The sequence below is a fragment of the Motacilla alba genome, chromosome 4 (assembly GCF_015832195.1).
Source record: "Motacilla alba alba isolate MOTALB_02 chromosome 4, Motacilla_alba_V1.0_pri, whole genome shotgun sequence".
Taxonomy (NCBI): Eukaryota; Metazoa; Chordata; class Aves; order Passeriformes; family Motacillidae; genus Motacilla; species Motacilla alba.
Genome location: NC_052019.1, coordinates 26,819,444 through 26,835,242, shown reverse-complemented (window position 1 = coordinate 26,835,242; position 15,799 = coordinate 26,819,444). Strand labels below are relative to the sequence as shown.

General features: G+C 40.8%; 1 long non-coding RNA gene across 1 annotated transcript; it reads left to right on the top strand.

Moving 5' to 3' along the window:
* The first annotated feature begins 2,401 nt into the window (after positions 1 to 2,401).
* On the top strand, positions 2,402 to 5,857 carry LOC119700934. Its single transcript, XR_005256930.1, has 3 exons — positions 2,402 to 2,499; positions 5,356 to 5,426; positions 5,560 to 5,857. It is a non-coding gene; the product is annotated as an uncharacterized LOC119700934 (long non-coding RNA).
* The last annotated feature ends 9,942 nt before the right edge of the window (positions 5,858 to 15,799 follow it).

The following is a 15,799-nucleotide window of genomic DNA, read 5'->3' as shown; positions in this document are numbered from 1 at the left end:
GCTCCTTTCAAAATGGCCTTCCCATCAAATTCATTATCATTAACTCATGCTTGATATTGCTGCAGTTGGAAGGCATTATCATTTCTGTTTTGTCATTACTGTCCATATAATGGCTGGATAAATAAAAGATATTATAAAAAAACAGCATCTATTCCTTTGAGATTTGTGCTTTGGACTGCGGCTGCTTAGGTTGTCATTTACTGAGATTTATGCTAAAGAAACTCAAGCTTATCTTTTTCATCAATGTTTTGCAGCCTTCACCATGTGTGCCATTAACTACAAGCTCCTGTTTTGTTTTTGCATAGGTACATCAGCTAGATCTGACTTTCCCTTGACTGACACTAGGATTGGACTAGATTCCTGAGGCTTGCTCTAAATAACATTCATTGAAGTGATGCTGGACATTTTCCAAAGTTTAATAACGGTTTCCTTAATTTTTTAAAAACTGAAACCTCCTGTGTCTTAAGAACATGGTAGCAAAACAGCAGGAGCAAGGGAGGATGATAACAGGAAATCTTCTCAAACATATTTGAGCAACCAAGTATCTTGCAGCCCCGGGGGCACTGCCATGGGATTTTAACAGGCACAGCATGCAGGCACTACAGGTATGTGGTTTTAAACAATGTGAACACTCCCAAAGTAAGTGAGGCACTTGGTAGACTTCTGTGAACAGACAGCAGGACCCAGAGATATCCATACAAACAGCATCCTCCTTGCTAGTGTCTTACAGCCAAGAACCTTCTCCTATTTCTTAGTCTAAGGACAGAAGTCATCTCCAAAGTCCCCCACAGGCTTCCACAATGGCAGGTTGAGTGTCAGCACAGCTTCTAAAATAACCAGCAGACCCTGATACTGCATCCTGTTCAGTTCTTCATGGTCTTGTGTTGAAACCTGTCTATGTGCTTGTGGTTTGATAGAGCATTCTGAGTGAAGGGATTCTGGTTCTTCCCCTGAGTTTGCAATTCCCCTTGAGAAAGTTAAGTGAAACCTGGTTGACCTCTACAGATATTTTTCAGTCATAAAAACAAACTCCTCTTGGAGTTACATTAGGACCCAAAGCCACAAAAAGAGGTGAGGGACAAGACTACTCAAATCTAGATGGTCAGAAGGTTTTCACTGGTGAAGGATGATTGCAAGTGCAGGAGACGGATGTTTTTCTGGTGGAGCTACATGTCTTGCACAGTAGCAGCCATAATAATCAAGCAACGCTTGCAAAGGAGCCCCCTAGAAACTTGCTGTGCAGTCAAAAAAAAAAGAGAGTGTTTCATCAGGAGACACCACTGCACTGGCTAGAAGAAGAAGTGGAGTAGCCATCACAGAAACTTTCTGCTGTTGTGTGATTCTTCCATGCAGAGCTCCAGGAAACACCATATTCCATGGTGAGCTTCTTCTGAGGCTGGGTTCAACTGTCAGGACTCGGATTACTGGGGGGTGATGTGTGTGAAAGGATCTAACTCACTGATTGCACACGGTGTGCTTACACTTCGTGTCATTCCTGATTAAATGGCTGGGCATGGAAAAACAAAATTTTCAGGGTAAAGAGACTGAGAAAAATGACCCTGGGTATTTAGGCAATCACAGGATGAAATCAATCAATCAATCAATCAAGGTAATGCAGTCAGGAAAATAAAGACATAATTGTGAGGTACATCAGCTCAGTGTTTCTTGTAGTTGGGAGGTGTGTGCATGCCATTGTAAAGGGACTGTTAGAATTCCATCTACTCTGTACAATCTCATACTCAAAAACATGAATTTCAGGTGGAAGAAGGGCAAAAAGGGTAATTAAAAAGAAAGGAGAAGTGGAGCTCTTATTTCACAAGAACAGAAAAAAAGAGCGTGGGTGGTTTAGACTAGAATAGAGAGTTACGATTGCTCTGTGTGTATCTGTTAAATGGCTAATCACCAGGTAGTCATTAAAGAATTAAAAGTTATTTAAGTAAGATGACGACACTGGCACAAGGACAAATGAGAGGAAAGTGACAATGAATAATTTGGAATGGGAATTAAAAGTAAGTTCTCTTCCTCCAATGCCCTATCTGATTGGAGTAAGGAAGCAAATTGGCTAAGGTTTTTAAAATGAGCTTGTTGTGACTAAATGACAGTAGTCAGCTTCCCAGTGTATCCTGCATTTGCTTTTTAAAATAATACAGGCAAAAAAGGAAATCTCAATATTTTGTTGACAAGAAGATTTTTGTCAGTGATGGAATAACTAACCCAAAAGAGCAGGCTTGCTTATTTCAAGCATCAAGACAGGGACACCTTTCTTTACCTAAACCCCAAATTCTGGAGGGTTTTTTGGCTGAAAGACCATTGAAGAAAAACTTGAAGCCAGACAACTCTTTTTTGGCTTCTCATGACTCGTATTTGTCATTTGTAAAATTTGCAGAAACCAATGCAAAGAAATTAGTTGATGGCAGAAACACCCAGGGTACATGAAGGATTGTGCTGTGTTCAGCAATCTTACTCTCTGGATTAAAGCTTGGCTTCAGTGAAGTTAAGGTGAGTATCATCCTTGATTTCAAAGTTTTTTTTCTTGTTCTGACTTTTATGCATTCATGCTTCTTGTTAGTCAACACATCTCAGAGAAAGAGGCAGAACTTGGAAGGATGGTCAAGGCGTATTTATGCTCTAAAAAATCTAAAACATTCCAGAGCCAAAATGATGGCATTAGAATGGAGCTCAAGGATTGTATTTTTAGCATCTAAAAAAAATTCTTCATCTATCTGTGACACTGTAAATGTAATTTCCCTGTGACAGACTAAAACACTCGCTGAGAAATGCTTTTTCTCATAGGTGTTTTATTTTACTTCGTAGTTCTTCAATCTTCATTTATGCCACTTCTCCTTCAAATGTTCTGGGTTTTGTTTATGTCTTTTACCTTCCTCTCTCCTCCATTTCTTTCACGCAGCTGGATTGAGATGCCCCTGGAAAGATAAAATATAAAGAAAATCACCTAGAAATTCAGATGAGTTTGAATAGTTTAATGTCCTTTCTAGTTTTAAATTCTTTAGGGTTGAGCCTCCTTTTTAAAAGATATTTTTGATTCACTTACCTGAGATTATGCAAATCTCTGCTGAACTCAGAGCAGCAAGGGTTATTTCCCTGAATAAAATTAGCAGACACTTAAGAAGACACATCTACATTTGTACAGCACATTTTATCTCACTGGATCCCAAAGCACTGCTAAAATGTAGTAGGATGTTGAAACTGAAAAACATTTTTGAGGTGTTAATTTTCCCTTTCTCGCTAATGTATCCTGCTGACAATTGTGCAGTAATTCTTACTTTGTAGCAGTGGAAATCAGAGATGAGCCAATCCATAACTCCTTCCAATCATTTACCAGAATTAATTCATCCTGGATCATTTATTACCTGATCATGAAAGCTTCATGCATGTTTTCTCCAAATGCCTTCTTTGATATCAAAAACTCACAAAACTTAGGATTAAAAAAATACCTGAAACAAGCTTTTTTTCAAAGCTATATTCATTTTGCATAGAGCTGGCAGGACATAATTGCCCACTCTGGACTTCATTTGCCACTCTCCTAAAGCGTGTCCTTCTAAAGTCTTTATTTCCTGCTGCCTCTTAAGATTTTGAATGTGTCTGCCTAGTAGTTTTTATCTTTCCTCTTTATGTTTTAACAATAGATGGGATCCTTATTATCTAGCCACTTGTTTGGTGGCTATGCTTTTAGTGGTCTTCATGTATTTAAAATTATTAACAAGTACTGCTTTTCTGCTTTTTGAGTTCAGCCTCTCTTGGACCGCTCCGTTTGTTCTCCACTTTCATGAGCACAGGCTCATCTGAAACTGCCCTCATCCTATCCTGATAGTTGATATCCCTGTGGTGTGTTTTTTCATACTTCAAAATGAGCTGTAGAGAGACTTATGTCCAACACACAACAGCACACCCACCCTTACACACACACACCCTCTACGTCTGCTTGTTTCATGTCTGATCCCATCTTATAGGTACTTAATGTATATATGTGCATGATTATGATACAGTAAACTTCATAAATAAAGGCAACAGAAATTTCAGAAGCTGTTGGGCACTTCCCAGTGGAGATAAATACTTCCAGCAAACTGAGAAGAAAACACTGCATGCTGAATAGCTATCACCATTTCTTGGCAAGATCTTGTTTTTGTTTTCTAACGCCTCACTTCAGACCTAGTGACAACACAAATTGTTTTAAGAATTTGTCTTAAGTTCTTAAGTGTAACAACAATAGTCTCTGGCCTGAAAATAAATGATAATTTTGTCATGATATCTAGAAAATTGGCCACATTTTAAATCTGTTTTTCAGATATTTCAAAAAAAAAAGGCTAAAATCTGTTGTGTCAGATATTCGGGTAATAAACTGAAGCTGGGTTATGGATGTACCTGTCTGGTTTCACTAGCATGGTTCTCACAGCTGTCCCTGCTTTTGGCTGTATTTGTGCATTAGGCTCAAAAATGCTGGCAGACAACAAAGCCTTCTGATAAAGATGTAGGTCTTGAGCCCCAGCCAAATGTCAGCAGGGGCCTTTTTATGGACGCCAGTAGGAATTGGCTCATGCGTGAAAACCTAAAATATATTATGCAGCAAATAGCTTGGCTATTAGAAGCCCTGACAGAAAAATTGCCGAATGGACTTTGTTCTGTGCATCAAATGATAGTTCTGGATGTGTGGCCTTTGTTGTTAGTATGTTCACAGGAGACACCTAATTAGATTAGGAGGGCTTTGAATAAGACAGTGGTGACCAGCCGGGAGAGCCCGGTGCACGCCAGTCAGCAGTGAGGAAAGGCAACGTCCCCTGCAGTTACCAAGACTACAAGGAGCTTTAGCAGCTGGAACACAAGACATGAAACTGTTCAGTGCAAAGTTTAGCACTGAGGTGAGTGCCTTGGGCAAAGGAGGCTGTATTCAGGCATTTGGAGATGCTCCCCTTTGGTACACTTGGTGAGGCCATCCAGTGGCACTGGGGCCACATGAGCAGGCAATGGGCATGGAGCAGAAGAAGCCTGTGCACCTGGTGCCATTGGATGGAAAATAAGAAGAAAGAAGAGCATGTCAGAAAAGTTTAAAGCACTATTCATCATAAACAGCCTTCATGTTCAGGCATGAAATTAGGCAGCAGCTCTGAGATAAGAAACTAAAAATGCTGATGCCATTTATACACCATAAGAAAAATAAATACACTGCTATTTGACTGCATCTAACATCAGCTTACACACATCCAATTAATTAACATGGCAGCTAATTAACAGGACAGTTTTGATCTGCCATAGCAAAGCTTTGATATATAGTAGCTCGCTAAGTCATTTATTTCAGTAAAAATTAAAACAAAATACATTATATTGGTCTATTTGCAGATCTCCATATTACCCTAATGGTATCAGCATGACATCTGAATCTGGACAGACTTAATCTGAGATGACAAAAGGTAAATAAAGGTTAATGTAATCAAGGACCCAAAAAATTGCCATTAAACACTACCAGATAATCTGGGTCCCTGGTAAAGTGCGACTGGTCTCTCACAGACTCTTGTTTGCTGGTTTTGGTTATTTCCCTCTCAGAAGTCAGAGCAGAACTGAACAAATGAACATCTAGGCCAAGAAGACATTTGGAGCTGTTCCTCCCTAAGCATATAACTCAGGATCCTGTATTTTGAAGGAAGCACTGCTAGTGTAGCCACAACCCTTTGCTAGACCAAGTTCCCAGAGCACTGCATGCCAGAGTGGCTAGACAAGTATGGGAAGGACTGCTGCTGATTGCATCCCCCAGATGAGAGTTTACTGCAGCTGCTAAAGTACCCATTCAGCAGTGAAGACCTGGTCTCCTGCTCTGACACCCATTGGCACCCAGAAGAGAGAAGGAAATGCACATCACCATGGGATCTGTGAGCCATCAGGATTTAGAGACAGTTTCAGGGTAGGCCACAAAAAAAAAAAAAAAAAAGGGTTTAAGAATCCTTCTGCCCTTTCAAGTGTTTCATGTTGCACCCGCCAGAAGCAGAAAACGGAAGCTCACCTTATATTTTAATCAGTCTTTCTCTCACTTAATTTTAATCTGACCCTGAGTAATACCCCCTAAGAAGATTCATTTAGAAGCAGATTACAGCATCTAATTTGCTAATGATGAGACATCATCCTCAGAATCACAATCTTCCATCGGGACTTAGTAAATGCATCAGGAAATAAGATAAAAATGTCTTGAGCCCTCAGCATTGTCTTACAGCTGGAGTGCTTGTCCTCAATTCTTCCCAGCCCTGGCTCCAGCCCCGCCTCAGAGCTGTACCTGGTGGACTACAGTAAACAAGCAGAAAAAGCCAGGGTAAGGGAATATTTGGGTTGGAGACCTGCAGGGAGGAACAAGGCAGCTCCTGTAGCTCAGCGCTCCAAGACCAAGGGGCTCAGATCTGCAGGCAAGTATGGATTGCAGCTGGTGCCTGCAGCTGGGAAATGTGCTGTGGAGAGACATCATACAGATGAGAGATCTCACAGTTTAGAGCCAGGGAAGGGACAGCTGGTTTTTCATCAGGATTTTTGATAGGCAGGATTTTCTGTGAAAATCAGAGAATTATGGGACACCCTTGAGGAGTGAAACACAGGGGAGCCTGAACCACTTGAAATGGAATAAGGAAGAGAGGAAAGGGACTCTGGAGTATTTTGCTCAGGAAAGGTGCTTATATAATACAGAAATTCTCAGAAAAAAAGAAGAAAGTATCCTCCATATTCTCTGGTTAAGAAATTGTTATTACAACCTGATTCTGCTCAAATTCACTGGAAGACTTTAAAGTTTTTCATTTTCTAAAGGGTAATTTTGTGTCATGAAATGAATTCTAATAGCTGAAGAAATAGAAGACATGAATGGAAAGAAATGCATTAAAGCCAAAAGTGCCATAGTATCTTCAACTTCTATTCCAAGCAAAACCAGAAAATCTGTCAGAAAGGTCTCCAGACTAAGCAAGCTGAGTCAGCGTCTCAGAAGTCACATGAAGAGTAGCAGAGAGCTCAGAAGTATTGCAAAAGGATTTGATCAGCAAAGAAATCTGTGTTCAAGAAAAGGCGTATTGCCAAAAGTCAAGCTGAGTCAGACTTGTGAAGGATATTAAAAAACACAGCAAAAGATTTCCCAGATGCATGAAAGAAAGAGGAACATGTACAGAAGAAAACAGTTACAGTAAAAATCAAGGACTGGCTTCCCAAAATTGGCTTGAACTCAATCTGTGCACCCATCCCACATGGGAAAACAGAAGGCCATGGAGAAGTGAGAGTGGCCTTCTCATGCAATTTCCATTGCATTCATGAATGCTTAAATGGAAAAACTCAATGTCCTGGGCACCACTGTAGTCCATAGCTCCCAAGGTCAGGGAGACAATTTTAGAAGGCAACATAGGCTATAAACTGAGAAACAGGAGAAGAGCTGCTCCTCACACCTCCTCTCCAGGCTTTTGCTGGTCTGTTAGCAGACGGGCAGGAGGTGCTGTCAGCCCTACAGAAACAGGATCCTTTTCTGCCTCGGTTTCCCTAGCCTCTCTCCTCCAGCTTCTTCTCTTCTAAAACACCTCTCACTCCAGCAGTGCTCCCTCCAGGATGGACTTGTGTCATGCCTACTGCAGTACAGGGGGGCAGAAGAGATTTTGCAGCCTGCTCAGAGGGGTGGAAGAGTTTCTGCAGCCTGCTCTTCTTCATAGGAGACAGACAGACAAACTCAGCAGTCCTGGTCCTGTATGATGCCCTTGCCTGCAGCCACCCCCCGTGTATCTCTACATGGTCAAGGACAGAGTTTTCTGAAGGATTAGTGGGAAAACATATTTTTGTCAAGAGTGGGGGGAAAGTCCAGCTGTGAAGAGGGCAGCTCTCTAGAACGTGGTATATTCTTTCTGTACCAAGATGACAAAACTGTTTTCTGCAACCTCTTCTGATTGGCAGGGAATTCAGGGTGGGATGTGGAAGGAATGGTTGTTTAGGGTTGTCCAGGGAAGGAAGGAAGGAAATGGGAGATCTGAGGCTACATAGAAAGGATAGAGAGATGCCTCCTTGGCAACACTGATCCTTCTCTTTTGCACTTATGAAGAAGTCAAGAATCTCCTGTTGCTTCTCACGCTGCAGGGCAGTGGATGGAGTCTCCAAGCACAGCAGGAACACCCTGCTATATCTGCTGTGCATCTGACCATGCTGTGCTGCTGGCCTGGGGGCTGGGAATGGTGACAACATCTCACCATATGCAACAGTCTGCCTCATTACTGGACAGCCAACTGGAATGTGTTGATTTAAAACATGCCTACATGCCATTTTACCCCACATAGCAATATGGTGTGGTGCAGAATAGGTGTTCTCTTGGGTGAAATGTTTGTTTGGAATGTGACAAAGAGAGCCCGATTACAGTGAAGAGCTGATGTCTGGCAGTTAGCAGCATGAAAACTGCCTGTGGCTCTTGGTCCTTGTGGTGTCAGCTGTCACAGAAACTTGCAAAGGTTTGCCTCCTAGAGGATGCCATGATGCTGTATATTCGTATTTGCACCTTGGACCAACGATGCATAAGTGTTACAATACATTTGTAAAAGAGTTTGTCCTTTAAGTTCCTACTCATACATCACTTCCTTCTCATGCTTTCGGTTCTTTTGAGGAACCAAAGTGACACAAAATAATTGGGAACAATCTGAGTATTCACATTGAATTTTACTAGGCAAATATGGCCAGTGGAGATGCTAAAAGCAGTAAAAAAAGCTGATCATTGGCAGAGACAGGTTCTCCAACAGCCTGTACCAGCAACTGAATTGATGTGAAAGAGGAAAAGGGTTTTAAGATGGACTTTTGTACATTTCTGAATGCAATTTCATGATTACAAGAAAACTAATCAAATGGTTTAGACATTTCTTTCTACTGTGTGCCCTGCATTGGGGTGTACAACACCAAATAGAACCAGTATGATCAGCTGATTGTTCTAGTATCGCCTGCTGAGAATTTGCACTTTCTTCAATAAGCCATGATGACCAGTTATTAACCAGGGGGTCAGTGGATATCGTCTATTTCCTAAACTGTGCTTTAACATGAACTACAATTTGGTTTTTAACCATTTGGTTTAAGTAAATAGCAGTCCTAGGGAAAAAAAGATGATGCATAGACCTCCATGGAAATTATCACGTGGCCCGGAACTGTACTGGATGTAGGTAAGAAAACCTGGCTGACTGAAAATAGGTAGGACAGTTTCTAATGTGAGAGGAGGTGTGGTCTGTGGAATTTAACACACTAACCAATATACTGCAGCTGTTCATTTTTTTGTTTTAATTTTATAGATGGAACTACAAGTATTATAGAGTACAATTTTGCTAAGTAACAAAGTTACTGTGCGTGTGCAGTAACCTACTACATGAACTGAAGGAGAAAGGGAAAAGGCAAATAAAAATTTATCTGTTCAGTTGCAAATAAAAATGACATTTCATATAATAAACGTCAGGACTACATTACTGGAAAAAAAAAAAAAAGAGGTGCTAAATATATCACACTTATATTTCACCAAAATAATAAATGTGGGTTGATATGGTATCTTTCATACTCAGGAAATTCCTCGTGGGTTCACATGATGACACATGGATGTCTGATCAGTTGATCTATAGCATATTTAGCTATTACACATTCATCTTTGCTCACAGAGATATTTCAGTTTTGCAATCTAAGGAAGAATTACAAAGTTGGGAAACATATCAGATTTAGAAATCTGTCTGCTCATTTTTTACCTAAAGCCATGAACTCTCCAGTATTAGTTTTTGTGACTTCCTTTTAGAGGAAGAAATTCTCATCTATTATCTTTAATTGAGATGGACTTTAACTATCAAGAACTGAGTGGAATTTACATGTAATAGGTGGCAGCTGATAGCCTTTTGTCTTAAGGGAAGGACATTCAAAAGGAAGTGCTGAAGAATTTCCAGGAAAATACAAGCACAATTTTGCATACTTATATTCAAATCACTCTCCGAGTTCACACAGCAACATTTAAGGTGCAAAGAACAGCTAGTCTGTAACCCAGCAGAGGTATTAAAGTATGCAGTGTGGCTTTCTGAAATAATCAAGGATCAGTTCTGATCACCTGACTTGGTGTCTTGTGGAACCTACCAGAGCAAACTACCAGATGTTTTCAAGTAATTTTTAGTTTGAAGTAGAGAATCCCTTTCAGAAAGCAGGTAGTCTTGACTAAAAATGAAATTAAAAATCTTATGCTTGGTTTCACCAATCCTCTGACAAGGTTTTCTAGTCATTAATCACTTTCACCTTTAAAAATTTCCACATTTCAAGATTTACCAGGTAGACCACCAATTTCCTTCCACTGGATTTTTATTATCTATTTATCTACTAGTTTGTATGTTAAAAGCCACATTCAGCTTTTGCCAGTGCCAGTTTTCTCAGTAGTCATGTATAAATTGGCAGAAGTTGCCTATAACCCTAGTTCACAGGAAAGGCCCAAGAAGAGTTTCTACAGAGCCTCTCCTACTTTGTCTTTTAGATTTCATTGATCCATAACTGACAGCAAGGAATGGAACTTTACTTGCACCACTGGATCAGTGAATCTCTATCTTCAAACCCCCACCCTGTTTTGGGTGGGAAATGTACATCCACCTCCCCACACTGACCATGAGCAGAGGGTGACTGGAGCAGGCTTTGCTCAGCCTCCTCCACCAAAAAGGGCTGTAATTTGATCCAGAGGGGTGTGAAGCCCCACAGTGAGACTTCAGCCTCCGGTGAGGAAGCTGGCTCAGGTCCTAACATCAAGGGTTCCCACAACTGCTCAGGGATGTGTGTGCCAAGCCTTGCAGCTGCAGCTATCATTTCATATATATTGTGATGCTGAGACAAGCACTGGGAGGTGGTTTAACTCCTAGGTCATCTTGGCAGTAGCCCTGGAGGTCCTCAGCCATCACTGAAGCACACGACCAAGTGAAAAATTGCTAAGGCAGGTATCAAACACTATGCACAGTAGCTTTAAAGAACTCGTTTGCTCTTTAAGCTTCTAAAGAGGAGTCTGATAAAAGCCATCAGTAAATACATCTCCAGCACTGTCCTTTTTTAAAAGCAGGAAGCAGCATGAACATTTCCAGGACCAATCTGTGATGTCTCTCTCTGTCTGCATGGTTACAGGTGGTGTAAATCGTCCCGACACCTTGCAAAGCCTCCAGCCCTCCTGCCTCTGAGCTGTGCAGATGGCAGACAAAACCCTTCACCTTAATGTACAAACAGAAGAGGACTTGCTATGGACCTAAAAAGGTCCCAACCACACTGCTAAGAGTAAAGCCTGAGTCACGTCATGGATTTTTTTTTTCTGTGGTTTGGATTTGGCTTTGAGTGGCAGTAGGAGATGGATTTTTTTTTTTCTTTCAAATACCACATTATGAAAAAAATAAATCAATTAGGAAATGGGAAAATTAAGAGTTCCCGTGCCTTCATTTAGCTTCCTTTACACACATACTTTATTGCTTGGTCTCTTCAACACTTTCTTTTAATCCCTTGGGGCCCATTTCATTCTCTAAAGATACTGTAAAGACATATCATGAAGGAGACTGGTTTACAGGCAAATAGGATAGGCTTATAGTTAAGGCACTCGAATGTGTCCCCAGAGGACTGGGACTGAGTCTACAAAGGATTTAAGACTTGTGTGTACTAAGCTTGTCTGCCATCCTTGGACCTTATGTTTGGGGCATCTTGGGGTTCACTAAGGGCCTTGCAGAACATCTCCAGGCCTCATGGTGTTCCTCAGCAAGGACAACACAAGAACATCCATCCTAGGCAGGATTTCCTGTTTTGCCAGGAGTGGGCACTTCAGGTTCCCTCTCTGCTGATTCACTGCTGCTGCTGTGAGATTGCACCTCAACATCTCCAGTTTCCCTGAGGCTCATCCTGCCTATTAAGCATAGGACACATTTTGGACCTAAGGATAGGCTTTTAGGACTAATCATTTTAATATTGGAAACAGAGATTCCAATCAGAGGTTTAACAGAGTACTGTTCTATACTTAAGAACATTCTCTCTCTGCACCATTTCAGTGTGTCACCAGGAAGTCCTCCGGTGTGTCCTGGCTGTGGAGATGGGCAGTGAGCATTCCCACAGCAATTCATCTGCTGTCCTCCCCTTTCCCTACCTACCTCCTCTCATCTGAATCCTTTATCCCTCTCCTTACTCTTATATCACACTAGTTTTTCTTGTCACTCCTGATTTGCTTACACTGCAAGTGCAAATGTAATGACTTGGACTTTATTTTTATTGTCCTCTTTCACCAGTACCCCTCCCTAGGATAAGGTGACATAAAACACCTTTTGAAACCACCATTAAGTTGTAATAGCACGTGGCATATAACTGTGAATCATATTAACTGGACAAGCCTCATATTAATCTATGAACCCCAGAATATTCTGAGAGAGACCCATGTGGACACAACCCAGGTGCAGCATCAAGGCGTTTTGCCCACACTGCCTGTCCACCCTTTCTCACTTTAAGATTTTGACATCATATCTACCACAGCAAACTGGGAATTGAGGTATTTTTTTCTTCAGGGAAAGGCACTGTAAAGTTGTATTCATTAGTATTCATTAATAGTTTGCCATGAGGAAATTAATAATTTCATATTCACTTCAGAGCCTGAAAGGTACACAGTAATTAAAAGGTGGAAAGTTTTGCATAAGTATCGACCTTCCAAAAACTGAATGCATTGTGGGTTTTACAGAAAAAATTATCCAATATCCTACAGACTGTGTCAAGATGCGTACTTGCAAGAAGACATTTTGAGACTGCCTGAGGCCCCTTCTTTCAGTAATTTTCTGTTCTGTATTTGATTACACAACTGTACCATTCCTGTAATTTAGAGGTAGCATTGAATGGATGCTAAAACACTTACTTCCAAGAAAGGAACATTTAAAAAGATTCAGGTGCCTAAATATAAGAAGAACTGTCTAATGTCATTTTAGATGCTCCAAGAAGCCCGTCTGGCTTGCAGCTGCTGCTCCAGCAGGGCACAAATCCTGCCATAAATCCTGTGTCAAAGCTGCCAACACATTAGATGACTCCAGCGACTGCCGCCATCTCCAAAAGCATTATGTTTAGGTACCTGCATTTCCCCATTTAAATTACATTTGAACACTGAAAACAGAGAGTCATCAGATAAACTCAGATCTAACTTCAGCCAGGATTTCCTAGCCACAGTGCGTGATTACTCTCATTTCTCTGCTTCAGCCCTTCCTGCTTAGTTTAGAGTTTATTGTCTCTCGAGGTGTGCAGGCAATTTTGGTGAAGTGGCTGACAAACCAGATGCGGCTGCAGGAGCCCATTCTGGGGAAATGCTTGTCTGCATTCAGAAATCAGCAGACGTGGCATTTCCACTCAGCCCACTCATCCTCATGTAGCTGGACTTAAAGTTACAAGCATACAAGCACTGCCTCTTCTTATCCTTTTTGCTGGTTTATGCTGGTTTGGGGATGGGGTTTTTGCCTGAAATTCATTCCTGAAGGAAGCACGCCTTGCAGTTACAGAGGAGGGTGAATGCTTCTGCAGTCTTAGGGCAGGTACAAGCAGAGAAAACAACAGGACTGTGGTAAGGTTACACAGATAGCCACAATATTATTCCCATCAGGCAGATTCAGTTTGTGATGCTTTAACAGACGTGGATCCTGCAAGGATATTGCAAGTACAAAAAATAGATGTTGTTAGAAGATTTAAGGTTTCCTAATGAATGTCCTTTAACTTCTATGTGTGCTGCAATCTTTATTTTACCAGTATTTTCTGGTTGGAGAAATAACCTTTGGCATGCCTTCTTTGGCTTCTTTGCAGATAGAAACTTGGCTAAACAATTCCCCCACGTAATTTCAGTGGAGTTGAGTACCTGAACATCTTTATGCATTTGACCTCCAAACCCTGTTTGTGTTAGAAAATGTTTAATTTTGTTTTATAAGAGCAGTACATCTTCCTTGCTGTAGGTCAGCTCGGTCCAAAAAAAGTCTTACTATCAGTCCAGGCCATACTACTTTGCCAATTAAAATAACCTGCACTAGCAAAAGAACATTTTTAATGTGGACTTATATGTATAATAGAGTTTTCAGCACCATTCCTAAGTTAGGATTGGATTTTTTTCACATTACTGACATCAAACTGCAAGTGCTGTTTTGACCAAATAAGCTGAACTTTGCCCAGCCCAGTAAAATATTAATACTGTAAGTATCAACAGGCATGGAGAAATACATTCAGAGCTGGTAGACATCAAAACGCTGGTGGGACAAGCTGAGCTATTTTGGATGCTCACCTGGAGATTTATTTAATCTACTCTGAGCATTGCTACCTTGTGAAAACCAGTTTTATTTAATGTGTCGCTCCATTGATACTCCACAGGACCAACAGAGACTGAGAGGAGAAATACCCCACATTTCCAACCACTTTACAAAATATGGGTCAAATATATCTTAGAACAAGAAAATATCTGACATTTCACTGATTTAAAAATGTATTCTTCAGAAATATTATTATGTGCTGTGAGTAACAAGCATGCTTTCTTCCTCCCCAGTCTGCTTGTCGTCTCGTGCATTTAGACCACAGGATTCTCAGGTAGGGTTGATGTCTTAGGTTAGAATTTTTTCTGTTGTATTTCCTTTTTTTTCTTTTTTTTTTTTTTTTTTTTGGTGCAGAGTGACCTTTAAGTTTAACTGTTGCTATTGCACCCCAGCATAAAGCAAACTGCAGACAAGAATATCAATGTAAACACGACAGAAAATCTTGCCATGTAGGAACTGTGATCTCCCCTTCCCTGTCTGAAAAGCTGAATGCATACCCCAGCACGCATAGGAACCAAAGCTCAAAAAGAAAACGGTGCTCAGTTCCAGATTACATGCATCAAAAACTTTTATTTGTGGTCACTGTAGTAATTACACACTTAGCAGGGTAAGTTATAGTCTGGAAAGTTATGCTGGGAATGAAAAAGCAGCAGCCCAAGGTCACAGAATATAGTGTTCAAAGAGACAGGTGTGAAGCTTTAATTTCTTTTTATTCCTTTACTCTGTGATGTGTTTTTGCACTGGCTGTAAAATCTGTGTTTTAAGACTACCAAACCACATTATGGCCCTCTCCTTTGCCTCTCATTGTACTGTTGCTGCTGGAGCTGAGAATTTAGGGGAAGGACTTCGGAGCTCAAACATCCTCTTTCCTACTCTGATGGCAAGAGGACAAGAGGAGAAGTAGCTCTGCTCCTCTGGCTGCCTTCAAAGCACCTCCTGGGACCTCTAAGAAACCTCATTCTGCTGTATGAAGCTTAGGTTATTCTGAGAAATGATACAAAAGATAATTTTTTTATGTCTGTGCATCAGATAGTGTTATTTGTATGTCCCTTATCTGGCATGGGTCTTTCACAGAACAGAAAAGGCAGCTGAAAAGAGACTTTAAAGAATGGAAAATATAGAGCCTCATAACATAACAGAGGGGTTCAAAAGGAGGTGAGACGTTAACAAGCTTAAAATCTGTTTGTTTTAATCTCCCTACTGCTTTCGTGACACAGATCTTTAAATAACAGTAGAATTGAGGACTTTTTTTTCCAAGATAAGAGCTACGATTTGGTGACTTGCTGTAAACAGGGCAGAAACCATTACATCAAGTTCAGGTGGAATCATCTTTCTTCTTGTGTGATCTTGAACCTTATGTGTCCTAATCCAAACATTTACAGTATTTCACCAGAATGTCCTTATTGCACCCATATCTCCTTTCTTTCAGGTCCTAAATTTCAAAGATCAGAGTTGGGTTTCATAAGAAAAGCTTTAAACCTGAAGCCTCCAGAACGTGCCCAACA